Source organism: Diospyros lotus, chromosome 14 (genome assembly GCF_014633365.1).
Source record: "Diospyros lotus cultivar Yz01 chromosome 14, ASM1463336v1, whole genome shotgun sequence".
Lineage (NCBI taxonomy): Eukaryota > Viridiplantae > Streptophyta > Magnoliopsida > Ericales > Ebenaceae > Diospyros > Diospyros lotus.
Genome location: NC_068351.1, coordinates 18,510,600 through 18,526,616, shown reverse-complemented (window position 1 = coordinate 18,526,616; position 16,017 = coordinate 18,510,600). Strand labels below are relative to the sequence as shown.

At 35.7% G+C, this 16,017-nt stretch overlaps 1 long non-coding RNA gene across 1 annotated transcript; it reads right to left on the bottom strand.

Moving 5' to 3' along the window:
* Positions 1 to 8,247: 8,247 nt before the first annotated feature.
* LOC127790828 (uncharacterized) lies at positions 8,248 to 11,506 on the bottom strand. Its single transcript, XR_008020830.1, has 2 exons — positions 10,126 to 11,506; positions 8,248 to 8,578 (listed from the first exon to the last, which is right to left on the bottom strand). It is a non-coding gene; the product is annotated as an uncharacterized LOC127790828 (long non-coding RNA).
* Between the last annotated feature and the right edge of the window lie 4,511 nt (positions 11,507 to 16,017).

Here is a 16,017-nt window from a genome sequence, read left to right as displayed (position 1 = left end):
TATGTGTTTCACAGAAAATTTCAACGGCTAGTTTTTGGCGCATTTAATGCTCGCCCAACCACCACAACGGTCAGATTTTTGGATCTATCTACCATCAACTATAAATATGGGTTGGGAGAATCGATTGAAGGTTGTTGGAAAACATTTAATATCTTCAACCACCGAGCTTTCATTTTACATCGAGCGATTAATATCTTTTCTCTCTGTATTTACATTTCTGAGGCTTTGTATACACTGTTACATTCATTGTAAGCCTAAATTTATCAGTTGGAGAGAGCTTGTAACTAAGAGTTTGTACTCTTAGACTCTCATCTTCACGATTACTGTAATTGTCTTAGCGTAAGCTAGAAGGCCCATTATATTGGGAGGTTTGTAAGTTTTTCCTAGTCACGGACTAGAGGACCTACTCGGGTTGAGTAGGGGGTTGATAGTGAATTTGCTTCAAAATCCTTAGTGGGTAGCTAAGGTAGTGGATTAGGCTTGGAAAGCCGAACCACTATAAATCTTTTGTCTTTTGTGCTTCCTGTTTTTATTTGTTCATGTTAGCATTTTTATCCCTACTTAATTCATTCATTCATTCATAAGATTTCATATTTACTTTTCACAAAACAAGATTGTTTTTACACGATTGATATCTCTGTTTCTCTACTTCAATTTTTAATATAACCAATTCACCCCCCTCTTGGTGTGTGCCATAGCACCTCCTGTTCTAACAGTAGCCTCGTCTGAAGAATGACGCTGCCATTGAACTTTCACAAAAGGAATCGAACGGTTCCGTAGCACTTTCTCCTTCCGTTCCAAGATAATGACAAGCATTTCCTCGTACGCCACATCTTCCCCGACCTCTATAGTCTGATAGTCAATAATGTGCTGAGGATCTGGCACATACTTCCTCAGCATGGACACATGGAAGACGTAATGAACGCCAGATAACTGTGGTGGCAAGGCCAACCTATAGGCCAAAGTGCCAACCCGTTCCAAAATCTTAAATGGCCCAATATAGCGAGGACTAAGCTTCCCTGACACCCCAAATCGGCGTACGCCCTTTATGGGGGTCACTCTCAGCCATACATGATCCCCACTCGAAAACTCCAAGTCTCGTCGTCTCTTATTAGCATAACTCTTTTGTCGATCCTGGGCGGCCTTCATTCTCGCTCTGATGATGCAAATCTTCTCCGTTGTCTGTTCCACAATCTCCGGCCCCAACAAGGCTCTATCTCCAACCTCCTCCCAACAAATGGGTGATCTACATGGCCTACCATAGAGCGCCTCATAAGGCGGCATACCAATACTGGAGTGGTGACTATTGTTGTAGGCGAATTCTACTAATGGCAGATGGTCATCCCAACTGCCATGAAAGTCTAGCACACATGCCCTCAACATGTCCTCTAACGTCTGTATGGTCCTCTCTATCTGCCTATCTGTTTGTGGGTGGAAAGCGGTACTAAATCTCAACTTCGTCCCCAAAGCATCTTATAATGCCCCCCAAAAGTGCGAGGTAAAACGAGGATCCCGATCCGACACAATACTAGATGGGACCCCATGCAATCTCACTATCTCCTCGATGTACATCTTAGCCAAACGGCTCAAAGGATAAGTCTTCTTAATCGGCAGAAAATGGGTTGATTTAGTCAGACGGTCTACTATCACCCATATAGCATCATACCCATTTGTCGTCCTCGGCAGCCCTGATACAAAGTCCATAGATATGTTGTCCCACTTCCACTCTGGAATGGGCAATGGCTGTAGAAGGCCTGCCGGCTTCTGATGTTCTGCCTTAACCTGTTGACATACTACACACTGGGACACATATTTGGCCACATCTCTCTTTAGTCCATCCCACCAAAAGTGCCGCCGTAAACCTTGATACATCTTTACCGTGCCAGGGTGAATGGTATAACGAGACTTATGTGCCTCTGCCAAAATTTCCTTTCTAATCCCGACATCATCAGGTACACAGACTCGATCCTGAAATAGTAACATCCCGTCGTTTCTCTGATTGAATCCCATTGGAGAAAACTTTCCCATATCTGTCAAAATCTGGGCCAACTTCACATCACAAGACTGTTGCACCCTAATCTGCTCCATCAAATCTGGTTGTACCCTCAGGTACTAACAATACACAGTAGGTCTCTTCTCGGGTCCAGATATAGTCATCTCCCCCATCTGCCTCAAAAGCGTCCACTCATGGACCATCATAGCTGCCATGTATGCTCCTCGGTGACTCAAGGCATCTGCCACCACATTGGCCTTCCCGGGATGGTATAAAATTTCACAATCATAGACTTTCAGTAGCTCCATCCATCTGCGTTGTCTCATGTTTAGCTCCTTTTGTGAGAAAAGGTACTTTAGACTTTTGTGGTCAGTATAAATCTCTACCTTCTCCCCATAAAGGTGATGCCTCCAAATCTTGAGTGCAAATACCACGGCTGCCAATTCCAAATCGTGTGTGGGGTAATTCATCTCATGCTTCTTCAACTGTCTCGAGGCATATGCATTTACTTGTCCATCCTGCATCAACACACACCCAAGGCCAGAGTGCGACGCATCACTAAAGATGGTAAACTTCTCCCCACTCTTGGGAATAGCCAATACTGGCGCTGTCGTCAATCTCTTCTTCAATTCCTCAAAGCAACGATCACATGCCTCGCTCCACTCATACTTGACTCCCTTCCGAGTTAACTTCGTCATAAGCAAGGATAGTTTGGAGAAACCCTCAATAAATCTCCTGTAATAACCGGCTAGTCCTAAGAAACTTCTGATACCCGTCACTGAGGTTGGTCTTGGCCAATCCATCACTGCCTTCACCTTCTCAGGATCTACTGAAATGCCCTCACCGGATACTACATGCCCTAAGAATCCCATCTGTCGTTGCCAGAAGTCGCACTTACTGAACTTGGCATATAATTGTTTTTCCTTAAGTCTCTGCAAGGCTAACCTGAGATGGTTCTCATGCTCTTCTAAGCTCGGCGAGTAAATGAGAATGTCATCGATGAACACAATGGCAAAACAATCCAAGTACTCCCTGAAAACCCTATTCATCAAATCCATAAAGATAGTCAGAGCATTCGTCAGCCCAAATGGCATGACCACAAATTCGTAGTGGCCATACCTAGTACGAAATGTAGTCTTCTGAATGTCTCCTTCTCTGACCCTTACTTGGTGATACCCCAACTTTAAATTAATCTTAGAAAAGACTGAGGCTCCATGTAGCTGGTCCAACAAATCATCAACTCGGGGAAGAGGGTACTTATTCTTCAATGTTAACTGGTTCAACTGGCGATAGTCTATGCATAACCTCATGGATCCATCCTTCTTCCTAACAAACAAGACCGGAGTGCCCCAAGGTGAAGCGCTTGGGCGAACGAATCCCTTCTCAATCAACTCCTCAAGCTGTACTTTCAATTCCTTTAGTTCATTTGGGGCCATTCTGTAAGGTGCCTTGGAAACTGGCTGGGTTCCTGGCATCAACTCTATGGAAAACTCTACCTCCCTCGGTGGCAGCAAACCTGGCAACTCATCAGGGAATACATCAGGGAATTCTCGGACTATAGGAATGTCTAGCAATTCTGTATCGTTCTCCTTGCCCGTGGTCACAAAAGCCAAATACGCTTCACATCCATGTCGCATCAATTTTTTAGCCTTCATCACCGATATCATAGGAGTGACAGTCATTGGTTTAATGCCTCGATACGCTATGACTGGTTGCTGAGGTAACTCAAAGTGGATAACCAATCCACCTTGGCATAATGTCGAGATAACCAATCCATGCCCAAAATAAGATCAAAATTATGTATGTTTGAGATTATCAAATCCCCGGGCAGTTCCTTATCATGCACCATAATCTTACATCCCTTATAGACTTCACTCCCCACTAACTCAACTCCTCCCGGTGTAGACACGATCAAATAATAAGGCAACAATGTACTAGAAAATGGAATATAGCACACAACCCTAGGTGTAACAAATGAATGTGTAGACCCCGTGTCAAACAAAACACGCACGTCAATGTCATATAGGGAGAGAATACCTTGCACAGTGTCATTTCCCTTCTCTGCCTCTGCTGATGTCAAAGCGAATGCTCGTCCCTGGGTGTGGGGTCGACCAGCGTCTGTGGTACCCTGTCCTGACGGTAGTGCCAATGGTGGTGCTGTCCCCTGAAGTCTCGGCATTGGTTGCCTTTGTTCCATCTTGTTGCCTTGGTTCCCATACCTCTGTCCTCCTTGTTGTGGTTGTTGCCTTAATTTGAGCTTACTGTTACTCGTTTGTATTTACAGTGATTGTGCTTCAATTTTTTTTCTCTCTTCAAGGCTTTGATTTTAACTTGTTTAGATTTATGTTTTTAGATGACCAATTATTCTTTGAACATATATATATATATATATATGAGTGCATGTGGTTCATTCATCAAATTTATGATCATTGTCATATAAGTTCAATTCTAACAATTGGTATCAGAGCCTTGTTCCCATTGTTTTTCATTAGTTTAACAACCTAGGGAAAAAGATCTTGTCAAATGGCACATATTTTCGGCTCATCAATAGTTGAGGGTCAAAGTACCACTCGTCCACCTTTCTTTAATGGTACTAACTTTAATTTTTGGAAAACAAAAATGCTCATCTATCTTATGCAGGATACAAGTCTTGTGCAAGTGATTAAGAAAGGGGTTACGTTGGCCAATATGGAAAATATGGAGACTTGGACAGTAAAGGAAAGAAGAGATATGGAGATAAATGCAAGAGCCATGAACACTTTGTTTTGTGCTCTTTGTGTCGAAGAGTTTAACCAAGTCTCAACATGCAAAACGGCCAAGGAGATTTGGGACAAATTAGAGGTCACTCATGAAGGCACCAGTCAAGTCAAGGAATCAAAGGTAAATCTACTAATTCATGAGTATGAACTTTTTTCTATGAAATCTTGGGAACCTATTAATGAGATGTTTACTAGGTTTAATAATATTGTCACAAATTTAGAGGCCTTAGGTAAAACATTTACAAATGGAGAAAGAGTTAGAAAAATTCTAAGAAGTTTACCTAGATCGTGGGAATCCAAAGTCATTGCCATAACAGAAGCTAAAGACTTAGATAACTTATCTTTTGATGATTTGGTTGGATCTCTCATGACTCACGAGATCATGTTGAAGAGAGATAATGATGAGATAAATAGAGATAAGAATCTTTTGTTCAAAGTTTCACACTCATCTAGTGATGATGATGATGATGATGATGATGGTGATTTGATGATAATTACTAGGAAATTCAAAAAGTTTCTTAGTAGAAAAATGTTGAAAGAATTGGAAAGAAGAAACCTAAGGAAGAAGAAAGATAAGTTTGAGGGGGAGAAATATAAAAATGCAGTTAAATGTTATGGATGTCAAAAGTATGGGCATATCATATCCGAATGTCCATCATTTAAGAGGTATGGAAAGAAGTTCAAGAAGAAAATGTATGACTCATCCTCTAGTGACGAATCTCAAGTGGAGGAAGTGGTCAACCTATGTCTTATGACCAACATAGAAGAGAATCATTCCCATTCTAGTGATTTAATTTTAAGTTTTACTCTTGATGAATTGCATGATGCATTCAATGATTTGATGAATGAATTTGAAAATATCAGTATGAAAAACAATGTCTTAAAGAAGAAATTAAAATCTTTAGATAAAGAAGTGAGCTTATTGAAAGAAGAAAAAGATTCGTGGAATAATGAGAAGAAAATGTTGAAAGCTCAAAATGATGAACTTCAAGAGAAAAATAAATGTTTAAAATTATCTCTTGAAAAAGCTGACAAAGAGAAAGAAGATTTGAAAAATGCTCTTGAGATTCAAAGAAAAGATTTTCATAAAAGAAGAAAAGGGCAAAGTGGCTTTGTGAAAAGAAAACAAAATTTTACCTCACATTCTAAAATCACTTGTCATTATTGCGGTCAATGTGGGCATTATGTAAACAAATGCTTTATAAGAAACCATCCTACAAGATATAAACAAATATGGGTTCCAAAAGGAATTTTCAATGCTAACTATGGTGACCCCAAAGTGGTTTGGGCACCAAAAGCTTGTGGATGATTTATCTTTGCAGGTTGCTTGTCATTCAAATGAAATTCAAGGAAAAATATTTATGAATGAATCAAGCATGAAGAAAAGAGGAAGTGAACAAGAAGATCATTCCTCATTCTACCAACTAAGAGTAAGAGAGTTTGCTAAATTTAATCTTAGTGGTATATTTTCTATCCTTAAACTCTCTGTGTTTATAAGTTTTGATGATCTTGAGTTATAAGTGTGGCTTTATGATTTTGTTGAAAACTTATATTGGTTTCTAAAATTAAGGGGGAGAATAAATCTTTTTGATATATGTTATTAAGGGGGAGTTTGTAAAAATTTATCTTTTCTCACATGTACTCTTACCCCATTGATGTTTTGCCCAATCCCCTCTTAATCTTGTGTTAAAATTCTTTCAAATTTATCCTTTTTGATTTATGACAAAAAGGGGGAGACTTTTGGGTATTTCATAAAATGTTTTGTCATCATCAAAAAGGGGGAGATTGATGTTTTACATTTGATATAATTTTGATGATGAAAAACAATTGTATTTTGATGATGAAATAAAGTTATGAGATTTCAATGTTAAAGAATTTTATGATTCAAAATATTCTTTTTCATGTTATCATTTATCGTTTCAGTTTTTATAAAAAGAATAGTCAACTATGTGTTTATGTTCTGTTGACTATGTTTGTGGATAGTCGACTATGTGGTTTAGTGCTGTCGACTATGTCTGAAAATAGTCGACTATGCTGATTTGATCTGTCGACTATTTAAGGCTTCTGTCGACTATTTTTTCATCTGTCGACTATCAAGTAAGGATAGTCGACTATGCCTTTTCATCTGTCGACTATTTTTGTTCATAAAATTCAAAATTTTCTTCACATTTTTGCAATAGTCGACTGTGCATATGTATCTGTCGACTATGGGATTTTTGTGTTATAAGATAGTCGACTATACGTTTTTTCCTGTCGAGTATATTCTGTTTTATTTGTAAAAATAGTCAACTATGCATTTTCTTCTGTCGACTATATCTTTTACAGAAAGCTTCCAACGACTAGTTTTTCAACTCCAACGGTCACAAACGGCTACATTTCTCTTCAATCTTTTGGGAAGCCTATAAATACAAGTCATGGATGATCAAGAGAAGACTAATGGATGGGAACGAGTTGATCTAAAGAAGTTCAAATCATTTTTACTCGCACTACAAAAAAACTGACATTTAGCGGCGGTTTTTTTTACATTTAGCGGCGGTTTTTAACCGCCGCTAAGTAATTTAGCGGCGGTTTCCAAAACCGCCACAGATACAGCCGTCGCGCAGCATTTAACGGCAGTTTTTAGCAACCGCTGGTATAACCGCCGCTAAGTGATATTTTTAGCGGCGGTTTTTAAAATTTAGCGGCGGTTTAAAACCGCCGCTAAAATTAATTGAATTTAATATTAAATTAGCGGCGGTTTGAAAACCGCCGCAATTAGCGGCGATTTTTAAAATTTAGCGGCAGTTTAAAACCGCCGCTAAAATTAATTGAATTTAATATTAAATTAGCGACGGTTTGAAAACCGCCGCAATTAGCGGCGGTTTTTAAAATTTAGCGGCGGTTTAAAACCGCCGCTAAAATTAATTGAATTTAATATTAAATTAGCGACGGTTTGAAAACTGCCGCAATTAGCGGCGGTTTTTAAAATTTAGCGGCGATTTAAAACCGCCGCTAAAATTAATTGAATTTAATATTAAATTATTTAATTTTTAAAATTTAATGACAGTTTTAAAACCGCCGTTAAAATTAATTAAATTTAATATTAAATTATTTAATTTAATTATAAAAAATAATTTGATAGCAATTTTTTTAATTTTTGCAACAATTTTAAAATCGCTGCTATTTCTATCTCTAAATCCGTCAAGAAATTTTTAAGATAATTTTTTCGTCTTAAATTTGAGACAAATTTTTTGTCTCAAAATTCGTCTCAATTTTAAAAAAAATTGGAGACAAAAAATTCTGTCTCTAAATCCGTCTCAAATTTAAGACAAATTTTTTTACAAAATAATTTTTTCGTAATTTAATAAAGATTTTATAACGAATTTTTCCGTCTCTACATCTGTCTTAAATATAAATATAATTAAAAAATAATAATTTTTTAAAAATTTCAAAATTCAACCTAATAAACACAATATACGAACTAAAAAAAATCATTCATACAATACAATAAATCCATAAAGTAATACACATCATCCATAAATATTAAAAATACATTGTAAAATCTATCCATACTAATTACACATTCATAAATAGTAAAATACATAATAAATTCTATCATCCATACAAATAACGAATCCTCTTAATAATCCGAAAGATCTAAGGGTGGTGATGATGAAGACGACGGCGGGAGAGGCAATCTACCTTGAATGGCTGACAGGTGATTGTGAAAGGATTTCATAGCTGTCTTAATAGCTTCTTGTATCTATTCTACCAATAAGCTCGACGATAATGGCAACTTACCTTCAATGTGTGATGATGCCTCCTATTGTAGCGTTTGAAAGTTAGCCTGTAAGCATCATAAATACATGAAATAAGTTGTAATATCAAAAAATTAATTAACCATAATAGAATAATATAAAAAGATATAAGTAATGTATACTTACAAATTGCTTCGACTGTAAGAAAAAAAAAATGTTCATACAAAAATTGTTATTTCTTAAAAAATAATTAAGTAAAATAAAAATAATAAAAAATATCAAATATTATCAATTTTTTCTTATACTCTGACATGGGAATAGAACCATAGGTAAGCATACTGCCCCCGACATTTGAGACCTATTTTTTTTTGGCTTTCTCATACTTGTTTTTGAATTCTGCAAAATTTCAATACTCCTTTTAAATTTAGACATCACTAAAGCAAATCATTTATCCCAAATAAATTCACAAAGCCCACAATGGACCCACCAATCACTTAAATGCAATTCATAAAAATTCATAATACAATCAAGAATATACAACTGGATTAACACGGTATTTCAAGAATTAGAGAGCTTCTCTCGTGTACACTTATAGATAATCCAAAGTAGAACATATACAGAACAAGTTGCTGATATGCTCTATAAAAAAAAAAGTTATTGTTGAATCTCACCAACAACAAATTTAGTAACGGATAAGAATATGGATAGAGGTAAAAGACCCAATCTCAATGTTAATAACTTTGTCCGCGTAAACATAAGTCTGCTATATATCTATATCTATAAATCTATATCTATATGTTCCATGTATGCAAATTACTTAGCGGCTTACACCATGCTTATTGATGTAGTGATTGTATAGCCAATGGACATTCCAATGAGGATACATATTTATCTATATGTTCCCAATAGAATATATATATATATATATGAACAAAATAGCAATCCAACCATCGTGACGCTGCCAGTTACTCATTCATGGTGATGGCCTTGTTCCCTTATGGGTTTAATTATTTAAAATAAATAATTACATTTATAAGACAAATGAACATGCAAAATGCCTTGGTTCCCTACAATAGTAAAAATAAGAATATGCAAATTCCCATGGGTACTGTAAATCTCAGTATACACCATTACAACAGAAGAGAGTCCTATTACTGCATACAAAGGAAACATTATTTACTTCAACAAAACAATGAAGTAAATCAAAGTACCAATAGTTTTGTACATTCATGAAGCTGCAAATTAAGTTTCCAATGATGACTGTTCCACTATTTGAAGAATTAAAATAAAATCACAGGACTCATCTAAGAGGCAGGATTTGTACTAGTGTGCAACATCTAAGAGGCAGGATTGTATCATGTAAAATTAAAGTAGGGTGTGTACTATGTCAGCATGATATAGTGTTCAATAGAGAGTTAATTTATGATAAGAGGTGCTATACCATAACAAAAGAGGTAACATCTCGCATGTTAACTTGCCACATTAACACAAATAACATCAACTTTCAAATAATATTTGAATAATAATTGGAACATATTGTCACAGCCATAAAACTTCCAATTTCTTAAAGAATACTATGCTAAGACAACATAATTAAACTTTCAAGTACGAAAGCAAGTGAAGGCAATTCTCTTACCAACTAACAACTCAGCAACCCAGGGGAAATATTTTCCAAGAACCTTCTGCAGAATCTCCAACAGAGTACACCAAAACTATAGCAAAAATGCAACATTCATCTAGAGAAAACATCAACTTCCACGCCCAATTCTGCTGCAGGTGATTTCAGTTGGGAAAAAAAGCAAAAACAAAAACAAAAACAGGCAACCCATGTTGCAAGCAACTAAACCGCCCAAAGCAAGCAAATGTTGATACCTTTTGTAGCTGTGCTCAATAGTTTTATCTGGAAGGATTACTAATGTACCTACTTCCTTGCTAACATCAATATACTTGAGAAAATGCTCTATGTATTAGATAGGAAATAAAATATTGAATGTATTTATAACAAATAACCCACCCAAGGATTATAAGTACTGTTTAGCATACAGGAAATACAACAAAATGAAAGCAGTTGGGCATGAAAACAGTAATAAGTCCAAGGATTGTAAATTATTCAATTCTAGGTTTGGAAAATTGCTGAAGTCTTGCGGTTGATATTAATTAAAAAGATTTTAACTGATAGAAACTCAAAAGATTTAACTGGCAGGTTTGGAGAAAGGGAGAACACACCAATTTGATTCTCCCACTTCTAAAGCCATGTCACAATTTTGTGACGGTGTTACCCTTAAATAATCTATGGATATACTCTTTAAAACATCTTTCTTTCAAGTAAATTTTTTAATTGACAAAAGCATATATATGATATGCACACCATTGCTGAAAACTCAAGAAAACTACCATTTTGTGGATTTATGGCCATACGATATGCACACCATTGCTGAAACTAAACTAAGTATAGATGTCTGGGACAATTTTGATAGCGATTATATATATTTGAGATGTTATTACTTTTATTTATAATATTTGTAGTAAAATTTGTGTATTAAAAAACTGAACCACATACAACTCAAAGTCCAACTGTTAACATATACACACACAAAATATATACACACACAGAATATACATACACACAGAATACATATACACACAATATATATACCTTTGAGGCGGATCTGGCAGCGATGAAGGCGGAGGCGGATCTGGAAGCGACGGAGGCGAAGCCCGATCGAGCTGGAGGCGGCGGCTGCTGTGGCGACAAGAGGCGGAGGCAGCGGCGACGACGGACGTAGCAGCGACGACCAGAGCCGGATCTGGCAGCGGCGAAGGCGGAGTTCGATCGAGCTGGAGGCAGCGGCTAAGGCGGAGGCGGCGGCGGATGGGTCGACGGCGGGAGTAGTTCACAGAAGAGAGAGAGAGAGAGAGAAAGAGAGAGAGAAGGGGGGAGAGGGGTGAGTTAGGGTTATATTTGGGGATTTGGGGAAGGAGGGGAGGAGAGAGGGAGAGAGAGACGGCGGGAGTAATTCCCGCCCACATTTTCAGTTTTTTGTTTGTTTTTTTTAATATTTATTTGTTAAATAATAATAATAAAATAATTTATAAAAATAATATAATTAATTATTTAATTGATAAAAATATAATAATTTATAATTATGATAATTAATAATATAATAAAAAAATAATTTAAATTATTATATCAAATTAATATTTATTTAAAAATATATTATAAATCTATCGAACTTCTATCCATCCCTTCCCTTGTTGGCTGTAATTAGTTTTTATCTAATTTGGCCACTTATCTAATTAAGATTGAAAACTAATTAGGGTTATTTATTGTTAATAATTATCTTATATATATATTATTTTAAATTATCATAATAAACAATATTAATTATTTATTAATAATATGCATTTATAATAAATATTAAAATTCCTATTCCATCCCTTTCTTCTTTCTCTATTCTGATGTACATATATTGTTTATAAAAAAATAAAATAGTTTGGACTAGTTAAGATCAAATTGGACCAGTTTAAATCGAATAAATACTCCTAAAGTAGACATCAAATTTGGCATTATGACGTAATATTAGATTTTTAATTTTTTAAAATATCATCTATTTATCAATTTATTTATTTTCTTAAGAAAAGATAACAAATGAATAAGCTAATTCCTAATTTGATTTTATAACCTCCAAGACACAACAAATGAATAAGCGAAGTAACTAGATCAGGCTTAATTCACGGATTAAGCCTGGTCAAGTTCTTTTGGATTAAGCCCAATTAAGTTTTTTAAAACTTACACTATTGCAAGCCATCTGAGCGTTGACCACAAAGAACTCAGTGGCTATGGCTATGGTTGTGATAAGAGACATTTGAAGTAAAGAGGGAGTTAAAAGAAAAAATCAAAAAGGAAGTGACCATGCCATGGATTTGGGGAAGTGACCGGCTGTCTGTCTCGCCGCCTGTCTCTCTGATAGTGGTTATGATACTTGTGAGGTGATGGGGGATGGGATGGTTTTGGGAAGAAAATATGTTGAGTATTTGATCTCAACCATTGACACTGTTAGTGTTTTTTTAAACTTCATGTCTCGACCATATGAATTTAAATTAATTCATATATATTTATGATTAATCAAACATTGTAATGCTTAATTAATCAAACACAACACAATGCATTGCATTTATTGATTAATCAAAACACAATATAGATGAAGATAATACTAAATATATTATTAATCAAAGTCATGTTTGATATATACTATATATATAGAGATTCTTGTATATTATATAGAGAAATGTACATTCTGATCATATTAGATGTATTGTTATTTTTAATTCAAAAAGTTATTATAAAATTATGTGATATAACAAGTTTTTTGAGATTTGATATGTTTTTCTTGACTCTATCATCAATCTAAAAATATTTATATTATCTATTCAATATAAGAATAGTATTTATATATATTCTCTAAATATTATTCAATTCAGTTTTAATATACTTTTTCCCATTAAAAAAATATAATTCATATACTAACTTCTTTTTTAAAATATGAAAGCGCCCCTTTCTCTCTCTCCTCTCCTTTTTTTCATTTTGTATATATTTAATAACTATTACAAATAATTAATTATTATACATTTAATATATATTTTAATTTATAAATTTTTATATAAATTAGTTTACATGTATATATATTTTATTTTATATTTTATGCACATGAAATATAATAATTTATATATTTAGAATTTAATTTCTATATTTATAGATAAAAAATTTATATTTTATAAATTAATATTTTAAAATTTTACATTTTATAAATCTGAGAGGGAAAAAAATTAATTGATAAATTAAAATTTTAATTGATAAATTAACTGATAAATTTACATTTTATATATTATTTAATTGATAAATTTAAAATAAATAAATTATTTAATTTAATTGAATTAAATTAAATAAATAAATTGATTAAAAAATTAAAAAATTTAGATTATATTGCAAAATTTAATTTAATTTTAATTTTAAATTATTAATTTTTTTTTAAATTTATTTTTTGATTTTTTTAATTTCTGAATTTGGCGGCGGTTTTTGACCAAACCGCCGCTAAATTTAATTTTTTATTTTTTAATTTCTAAATTTTGCGACGATTTTAACAAAACCGCCGCTAAAATTAATTTTTTCTGAATTTTTTTATTAATGAATTTGGCGGCGGTTTTGACAAAACCGCCGCTAAATTTAATTTTTAATTTTTTAATTTCTAAATTTTGCGGCGGTTATTTAAAACCGCCGCAAAATTTATTTTTCAATTTTATTATTAACGAATTTAGCGGCGGTTTTGTCAAAACCGTCGCTAAATTCAATTTTTTTGAATTTTTTTATTAATGAATTTGGCGGCGGTTTTGACAAAACCGCCGCTAAATTTAATTTTTTATTTTTTAATTTCTAAATTTTGCGGCGGTTATTTAAAACCGCCGCAAAATTTATTTTTCAATTTTATTATTAACGAATTTAGCGGCGGTTTTGTCAAAACCGTCGCTAAATTCAATTTTTTTGAATTTTTTTATTAATGAATTTGGCGGCGGTTTTGACAAAACCGCCGCTAAATTTAATTTTTTATTTTAAATTAATTAGTTTGGCGACGATTTTTCAAAACCGCCGCAAAATGTTAAATAAACCGCCGCAAAAAACCTATTTTGCGGCGGTTGAAAAACCGCCGCAAAATTCCATGTTTTGCGGCGGTTTTCAAAACCGCCGCAAAAAAGCCGCCGCAATAAACCCGTTTTTTTGTAGTGTCGAAGCTTACAATCTTTGTGCTTTCACTGTTGTATTTTCTCTCCAAGGCTTTGTTCTATCATTGTAAATCCATTCAATTAAGCCTTGTTTAATTTTGAGAGACATTGTAACTAAGAGATTCATCTCTTAGATTCTCTCCAATTGTATACTTCTTGTTTTTCCTAGCTTGTGTAGCTAGAGGGCCTACTTGGTTTAAGTAGGAGGTTGTATTTCCTAGCTTGTGTAGCTAGAGGGCCTACTTGTGTAAGTAGGAGGTTTTAGTGAATTGGTTTAAAATCCTTAGTGGGAGCTAAGGTAGTGGATTAGGCTTGATTTAAGCCGAACCACTATAAATCCTTTGTCTCATTTATTCTTCTCGCTTTACATTTGTCATTTTATATGTTCTATGTTTTAAATCACTAAAACCTTAATTGGGTCAAAAAGTTTTCAAGTTCTATCAAGATTTTTAAAATATCCAATTCACCCCCCTCTTGGTGTGTGCCATAGCTCCCGTTCTAACAGTATGCCCCTTTCTTCCACACCGGTAGCAAGTCACCTCCCTGTTGCCCGTTATACCTTTCCCTTGTGGACAATCATTCTTTATGTGCCCCAACTGCCCGTAACCGTAGCACGCCTTACATACACCTCGGTGTCGCTTCCCACAAGTGGTGCAGGGAGGAATGTCAGCTACATTACCAAAAAACCTCGGTGCTCCCTTCTTTTTCCTGTCATTGCCTTGCCCCTGAGCTGAACCTGATCCCCTAGCGGCTGCCTGAACTGCCCTTAGCTCACTCCTCTCCTTCTTTATGATATGTGCCCTCTGCACTAGTGTAGCATAATCCGTGATCTGTGCACCAGCTAGGTGAAATCTAATGTCCACTCGCAGACCTCTTTGGAACTTGGATGCTTTCTTTTCCTCGATACATACCAACTCGGGAGCGAATCGTGCCAGAGAGATGAACTCTTCTTCATACTGCGCCACCATCCTATTGCCCTGTGTCAGCTCAATAAACTCATATGTCTTCTGATCTCGGACCCAAGCTGGGAAGTAGTTGGCATTGAAAAGCTCTCTGAAGACCGCCCATGACGGCTCCCTGCCCACAAACCTCTGTCGAACTGTCTCCCACCACCTCTCGGCTCCTCCTCGAAATAGATATGTAGCCTACTGTACTTTATGGGTGTCACTACACCCTATCGTCCTAAGATGCTTCTCCATTGCCATCATCCACTCTTCTACTACCAATGCGTCGGTCCTTCCACAAAACTCTAAAGGTCTTAGTGCCATGAAATTTTGTACCAACTGGCTCCCGATATTGCCATCCACTCCATGGGGCTCCACCTCCTGTGGCACTGGGTTTGAAGTCTGACCATTAACGTTCTCATTCAGGCCTGGTTCATTCCTTGCTCTAGGTGGTACTTGCTCCTGCCTTCCCTGATGTGCCATAAAATTCTCAAAGTGCCTCAACATAGCAGTCATGGTGCCCCTCAACTCACCAACCTCCTGGCGCAAGTCTGCCACTGACTCCGCTGAAGTGGCCGGTGCAGGTGGAGGTGTAGGGGTAGGAACAGGTACAGGCTCAGGAATGGGTCTAGGAACTGGAGTAGGGATGGCTCGGTTGCCTCGGGCACGAGTCGGCGGTCTTCCTCGTCGTCCACTCATTTCCTGCATGCCAAACGACCTTTTAGTACTCCATCTTAACTTAGGCTTACTAGACCATTAAACACAATTCTAACTCTACCCAAACCTAGGTGTACAGAGACTCCTCT